Consider the following 8,059-nt stretch of genomic DNA (forward strand, 5'->3'; position numbering starts at 1 on the left):
TGAGGAAAAACCAAGGGGAGTGACAGATATAGGGAAGATAATCAAGGAGGTGATGGAGTCCAGGTGAGTGTCATGAGTCGCAGGTGCGCGAGACGATGGTGACAGGTGTGCGGGATAAGCAGCAATTCAATAAAAAAAATGAAAAAGTGGATAGCAGAAAACATGTCTACCATTTACTCTCACTTCTTAGACAGACCAGAGGCTTATAAATGCAGTTTTAGAAACGGTTATTTGTTTTATTATTTTGATAGCACACAGGGCTGGGGGCCAAAAGGTTGTGGGTTCGCAGACCACCGTGGACAAGAGTAGAGGTGGAAAGTTATCCTTTATAGTAAAAGCATTGCATGAATCTATCATTGTATTCGCAAATCCAAGAAAAACATACGTTTTTACAAACAATTCAATCAATTTACATAATTAGCACAATCTTTATATAATGCAAACTTCTAGCAACCCAAAGGTTTTGAGTTGGAATTTCATCACAGACAATTTGAGCTAATTAGTAAATTTTCAACTACTTACTATTTTTAGCTACTTTGCAACTACTTAGCATGTGAGCTAACCCTAACCCTTTTAGCCAACACTTGCCCTAAACAACCCCTAATCCCTAGCCTAGCTACGTTAGTGAGCTAGCTAAGGTTAGCCACCTAGCTAGAATCTGTAACATATCATACGTTTTGCAAATTCGTAACATATTGTACGTTTTGCAATTCCTAACAAATTTCGCGAATTCGAAACACGTACGTTTTTCAAATTCGTAACATATAATACAAATTGTAATTTGTGACATATCATATGAAATGGGTGATGGACATCCACAAATTAATACATACCATACGAAACGTAACATATCATACGAAATGGAGTGTCTCGGATTTACATAAAGAATAATATAAAATGCTCTGAAAATAGGTTGCTGATCATGGTACTTTCAAAGTTACAACTACCTTTCCACCCCAGACAGAATAGGCCTACCGACACAGAAAAATTGAAGCATTTACTGCTGGCTATTCTTCTTTCATGGCTTGGTCACAGGTGTTTCCCTAAAAGCTGTCTTGGTTTAAACATCTTATATTGTACAGAAAGTGAATCAAATCAAATTTAAAATCAAATTTATTTATATAGCCCTTCGTACATCAGCTGATATCTCAAAGTGCTGTACAGAAACCCAGCCTAAAACCCCAAACAGCAAGCAATGCAGGTGTAGAAGCACAGGTGGCTAGGAAAAACTCCCTAGAAAGGCCAAAACCTAGGAAGAAACCTAGAGAGGAACAGGCTATGAGGGGTGGCCAGTCCTCTTCTGGCTGTGCGGTGTGGAGATTATAACAGAACATGGCCAAGATGTTCAAATGTTCATAAATGACCAGCATGGTCAAATAATAATAATCACAGTAGTTGTCGAGGGTGCAGCAAGTCAGCACCTCAGGAGTAAATGTCAGTTGGCTTTTCATAGCCGATCATTAAGAGTATCTCTACCGCTCCTGCGGTCTCTAGAGAGTTGAAAACAGCAGGTCTGGGACATGGTAGCACGTCCGGTGAACAGGTCAGGGTTCCATAGCCGCAGGCAGAACAGTTGAAACTGGAGCAGCAGCACGGCCAGGTGGACTGGGGACAGCAAGGAGTCATCATGCCATGTCGTCCAGCAGGCATGGTCCTAGGGCTCAGGTCCTCCGAGAGAGAGAAAGAAAGAGAGAAAGAGAGAATTAGAGGAAGCATACTTAAATTTCACACAGGACACCGGATAAGACAGGAGAAGTACTCCAGATATAAACAACTGACCCTAGCCCCCGACACATAAACTACTGCAGCATAAATACTGGAGGCTGAGACAGGAGGGTCAGGAGATACTTGGCCCCTTCGATATACCCCCGACAGGGCCAAACAGGCAGGATATATACCCCACCCACTTTTGCCCAAAGCACAGCCCCCACACACTAGAGGGATATCTCAAACCACCAACTTACCATCCTGAGAACAGGCCGAGTATAAGCCCACAAAGATCTCCCCACGGCACAACCCAAGGGGGCGCCAACCCAGACAGGAAGACCACGTCACAGTGACTTCAACCCACTCAAGTGACACACTCCTCCTAGGACGGCATGGAAAGCACCAGTAGGCCAGTGACTCACCCTGTAATTAGGGTTGAGGCAGAGAATCCCCAGGGAGAGAGGGGAACCGGCCAGGCAGAGACAGCAAGGGCGGTTTCATTGCTCCAGAGCCTTTCCGTTCACCTCCACACTCCTGGGCCCAGACTACACTCAATCATAGGACCCACGAAGAGATAAGTCTTCAGTAAAGACTTAAAGGTTGAGACCGAGTCTACGTCTCTCACATGGGTAGGCAGACCATTCCATAAACATTGAGATCTATAGGAGAAAGCCCTGCCTCCAGCTGTTTGCTTAGAAATTCTAGGGAAGAATTGGAGTTCTGCGTCTTGTGACCGTAGCGTATGTGTAGGTATGTACGGCAGACCAACTTCGGAAAGATGGGTGAGCAAGCCCATGTAACGCGTTGTAGGTTAACAGTTTTTTGGTTCTAGTCAGGATTCTAGCAGCCGTATTAGCACTAACTGAAGTTTATTTAGTGCTTTATCGGGTAGCCGGAAAGTAGAGCATTGCCAGTAGTCTAACCTAGAAGTAACAAAAGCATGGATACATTTTTCTGCATCATTTCTTGACAGAAAATTTCTGATTTTTGCAATGTTACGTAGATGGAAAAAAGCTGTCCTTGAAACAGTCTTGATATGTTCGTCAAAAGAGAGATCAGGGTCCAGAGTAACGCCAAGGTCCTTCACAGTTTTATTTGAGATGACTTTACAACCATCAAGATTAATTGTCAGATTCAACAGAAGATCTCTTTGTTTCTTGGGACCTAGAACAAGCATCTCTGTTTTGTCCGAGTTTAAAAGTAGAATGTTTTCAGCCATCCACTTTCTTATGTCTGAAACACAGGCTTCTAGCGAGGGCAATTTTGGGGCTTCACCATGTTTCATTGAAATGTACAGCTGTGTGTCGTCCGCATAGCAGTGAAAGTTAACATTTATGTTTTCGAATGACATCCCCAAGAGGTAAAATATATAGTGAAAACAATAGTGGTCCTAAAACGGAACCTTGAGGAACACTGAAATGTACAGTTGATTTGTCAGAGGACAAACCATTCACAGAGACAAACTGATATCTTTCCGACAGATAAGATCTAAACCAGGCCAGAACTTGTCTGTGTAGACCAATTTGGGTTTCCAATCTCTCCAAAAGAATGTGGTGATCGATGGTATCAAAGGCAGCACTAAGGTCAGATGTAGAGCCTCGGTCTGACGCCATTAAAAGGTCATTTACCATCTTCACAAGTGCAGTCTCAGTGCTATGATGGGGTCTAAAACCAGACTGAAGCATTTCGTATACATTGTTTGTCTTCAGGAAGGCAGTGAGTTGTTGCGCAACAGCTCTTTCTAAAATTTTTGAGAGGAATGGAAGATTTGATATAGGCCGATAGTTTTTTATATTTTCTGGGTCAAGGTTTGGCTTTTTCAAGAGAGGCTTTATCAATTGATAGTGACAGAATTAGATTGCTTTCCAATCAAAGTACTTTTTTTTGTCTYCTCGGCTACAGAAGGTTGTAGCTCAGCCTCTGAATGTCAAAGAAACAAAACAATGATATTCCATATACATCAGAGTCACGTCATTCCTGGGTATTTTACAGGTTGTTTCTAGTAGAAAGCATTGCGGACCAAAGCGCTGTTATAGATCACTTTATATAACAGGATCCGGTTTATTTTCTTCAAAATCTTAAACTAACGAAGGGTAGGCCTGTGCTTTTTTCCATTTTCTTTAATAAAAGGTAGACCTATGGCATACCCTGTCAAAACCCTTCAATTCGAGTTTTGGTTTGAACTTAACAGGGCTTCACTGACATGGAGGTAGGCAATCTAAAGAGTGCATGGTGGGTGAAGGAATTGATTGACAAAGCTATACAGTAACTGCCTATAGCCAAATTTTGTCTGTCAAACAGGTAGGCCTACACTGTAAGACTTTTCTGTAATTTCAACAGTAAACACTGTAGGATGCACTGCATAATACCATACATGTGTTTTACAGCATTCATGCTGTAGATTGCACTGCATTATGGGTAAAAAGCTGAAAAATACTGTTATTAATTGGAATTCAGAAGCCTCCTGTAAAAATGACTAACATACTGTATTTATTTACAGTAATAGCTTATGCCTACTGTAGATTCAAATTATTTGTTTCAGGCGCCAAACTTATGCTGTCAGGTGAGACACATTAAGCTCAGTCTATTTTAGTAAATATCTTCTTGAAGCGGCTGTGAAGTGGAAGAATAGTTTAAGCAGCTGCTGGGTAGGTACCTTGCTTTGTTTATAAGCATATTTATTGCTAGCCAACGTTGAATTGCTGCATGTTTCCTTAGCTAACCTAGCTCTAAATTGCTCGTTGATATCTAGCTGTGCGACATAGAAAACATCACTGAGAGAATATTGTGATTATATTCTGTATCTCAGCCTCTGAGTGCAATAGAGAATACTCTGAGTGCAGACTCGTGACCGTTATGTTTCCACCATTACTACAGAGAAAATGGCTTGTTTCTAGCAGTTCAAAGGATTACCCATATTTTTTCGGATTGATGGGCCGCATTTCACACACAAACCGCGCTGTGGGCCGTACTCGCGAGCCACTAAAGCTAATGCGAATGAACAGTGCACCATATTGTATCGAGGGGAATTTTCCCCTTCCAGGATTATACAGTATTTCAAGTAGGATAGCAGCCTACACAATAAATAACTAATATTGGTAGCCATCTAGATGTCCCCGTGATATAGTCTACTCAATGGGAGAGCATAAATGGCYAAAACACCGGGACACAGTGTCCTCCTTAGCTGTCACAACCCTGTGTGATTCAGTTCACTTGGCTCTCATCTGCGCTACATAAATCATCGTTTTGTAGGCCAGGATTGTCCATATTGCCTCTCCCGCTAACCATTTGTTAAATTTTAAAAACATTGTTCCATAATGTTACAGTATTTGCTAAACCTGTTCACTTTACCAGTAGTTCGCAATCACTTGGTGGCACAGCTAGAAAGGAAAATGTTGTGAGTCTGGTAAAATGATCTGTGATATTGTGTAGGGCAGGCTATAGTCTTTTTTGTATGTATTCAATGCCTCAATTGATTTCATAAACTATATTGTATCAGAGGGTGATACACGCAGCCGAACGCACCATTGGGTGCACATTGCCTGCCCTCCAGGACACCTACAACACCAGGTGTCGCAGGAAGGCCAAGAAGAACATCAGGTACCTCAGCCATCCGAGCCACGGCCTGTTCTACCCGTTTCCATTACTCAGACGCGGGTGGCATTATGGCAAAAACTGGAAGACTGGCCAATAATTTCTACCCCCAGACCAATACAACAGGTGTAGACCATACCGTGAAATACTTACTTACGAGCCCTAAACCAACAATGCAGAGTTTTTAAAAAGTAAGAAAGAAAACGAAAGGAAAAATAGTAACACAAAAAATAACAATAACGAGGCTGTATACAATGTGCGGGGGTACGGGTTAGTCAAGGTACATGAGGTAATATGTAACTGTCACACCCTGATCTGTTTCACCTGTCTTTGTGGTTGTCTCCACCCACCTCCAGGTGTTGCCCAWCTTCCCCATGATCCCCTGTGTATTTATACCTGTGTTCTCTGTTTGTCTGTTGCCGTTTCGTTTCGTCAAGCCTACCAGCGGTTTCCCCTCTGCTCCTGTCTCTCGATTGTTCCTTTTTCCAAATTTTCCCACTGTTGACCATTCTGCCTGCCCTGATCCGGAGCCTGTCTGCCGTCCTGTACCTTTGCCCCACCTTTCTGGATAACTGACTTTTGCCTGCCCTGACCCTGAGCCTGCCGTCCAGTACCTTTGCCCCACCTATCTGGATTACCGACTTCTGCCTGCCCTTGACCTGTTTTTTGCCTGCCCCTGTTCGATTAATAAACTGTTGTTAATTTGACATTGTCTGCATCTGGGTCTTACCTGAAATGTGATATTAACTGTAGATAGGTATGTAGAGAGTAACAGCCGTGTATGTGAAGAGTGTGAATAAATATGAATGTACTGTATGTGTGTGTGGTGTCAATATGCATGTGTGTGTTTTGTGTGTGTGTCCGTGTGTGTGAGTGTGTGTGTGTTGGAGTGTCAGTGTAGTATGTCATGAGTGTGTGATCCAATGAGTGTACATTGAGCCTTTAGAAGCTGTTAAGGAGCCTTTTGGTTCCAGACTTGGCGCTCCGGTACCGCTTCCCGTGCGGTAGCAGAGAGAACAGTCAATGACTTGGGTGGCTGCAGTCTTTGACTATTTTTACAGCCTTCCTTTGATACCGCCTGGTATAGAGGTCCTGGATGGCAGGAAGCTCGGCCCCAGTGACGTAATGGGTTGTATGCACTAGCCTCTGTAGAGCTATGGTCGGATGCCGAGCAGTTGCCATACTAAGCGGTGATGAATCCAGTCAGGATGCTCTCGATGGTGCAGCTGTAAAACTTTTTGAGGATCTGAGGTCCCATGCCAAATTTCAGCCTCCTGAAGGGGGAATAGGCATTGTTGTGCCCTCTTCACTACTGTGTTTGTGTGTTTGGACCATGATAGGTCCTTAGTGATGTGGACACCAAGGAACTTTAAGCCCTCCTTTTCCTGTAGTCTACGATCAGATCCTTTCACCTTTTTCAGCACCACAATGTAAGTTATTCAAATCTGGCTTATTGTGAGGTCAATAACTCTGATAAATACATCATGGGCAAGAAGCATATTGTTTTGAATAAAATCAATTACAGTAGTAGCAAACTATCAAAGTTGACCTCTGCTCCTCCTCATCTTCACACTCCTTTTCAAACGGAACAGAACATAGGCTATAGGCTAGTCCACGAGCAAGATGGTGAATTCTTTGGGAATAGGCCTAGTCCAAAATGATTTTGACTGACCTGCCACCTTAGGCCTACAGAGCACAGCCATTGGTTAGTTAGCACACACAAATGTGATCATCAAGGGCAAAGCAGGCTGGGGGTCAGGGTTGGAATATCCACTGTGGTGTGTAATGCAGCCTAGTTTATTTACACCATCCCAGCACCTATCTTTGAAATGCAACTTTGCTCTGTGCTTCTTCAAACATGCACTTCGTAGCCTATATGCTATGGATTTTTTGATTGAGACCACACTAAATAGTCTATAGGCACACTTGTTATTGCGCACACAGCGGAGAATCAGAGATGAGGGGCGGCATCACATCGATATAAAGCCTAATAAGCAACTAATTCTAAAACACTAAGAAATATAGACATTTCATAAATTACAAATTACATGACCCTCCCCTTGACTAGATTTAAAAAATACTAAACCCTCGCCTTGACTGAAATTGAAAAATCATGACTTTCTGCAATTTTCCTCCAGGTAAACATTCTGTACATTTTTATCTATTCCTAAGTCAATGTAAATGCATAAATCACATCAGAAGACCACTTTAGATTAAAATAATAAATAAAATAACAAATATTTTGAGAGTAGGCCTAATACCCTTTTAATTGTGCATCCAGTGTCATTGCAGAGTTAGCAAAACAAATGCCCACCTAATTGGTACAATAATCAAGATATAATTCTGCCAGGTATGTCACGATTGTCGTAAGAACGGGACCAAGGCGCAGCGGATGTTGAGTTCCACATATTTATTGCAAAGTGAAACTTAAAGAAAAAAACTATAAATCAATAAACGAACAACTAAACGTGACTATGTGATGCACAAACACAACATAATATTCCACAAACACAGGTGGGAGAAATATATACTTAAATATGATCCCCAATTAGAGACAACGATTACCAGCTGCCTCTAATTGGGAATCATACAAAACACCAACATAGAAAATATAAACTAGAACACACCATAGAAATTATAAACTAGAATACCCCCTAGTCACGCCTTGACCTACTACACCATAGAGAAACAAGGGCTCTCTATGGTCAGGGCGTGACAAGGTAAGCATAATCTGCAGTTAACCTTTAACTGAGAAGGT

This window comes from Salvelinus sp. IW2-2015, linkage group LG31 (genome assembly GCF_002910315.2).
Source record: "Salvelinus sp. IW2-2015 linkage group LG31, ASM291031v2, whole genome shotgun sequence".
Taxonomy (NCBI): domain Eukaryota; kingdom Metazoa; phylum Chordata; class Actinopteri; order Salmoniformes; family Salmonidae; genus Salvelinus; species Salvelinus sp. IW2-2015.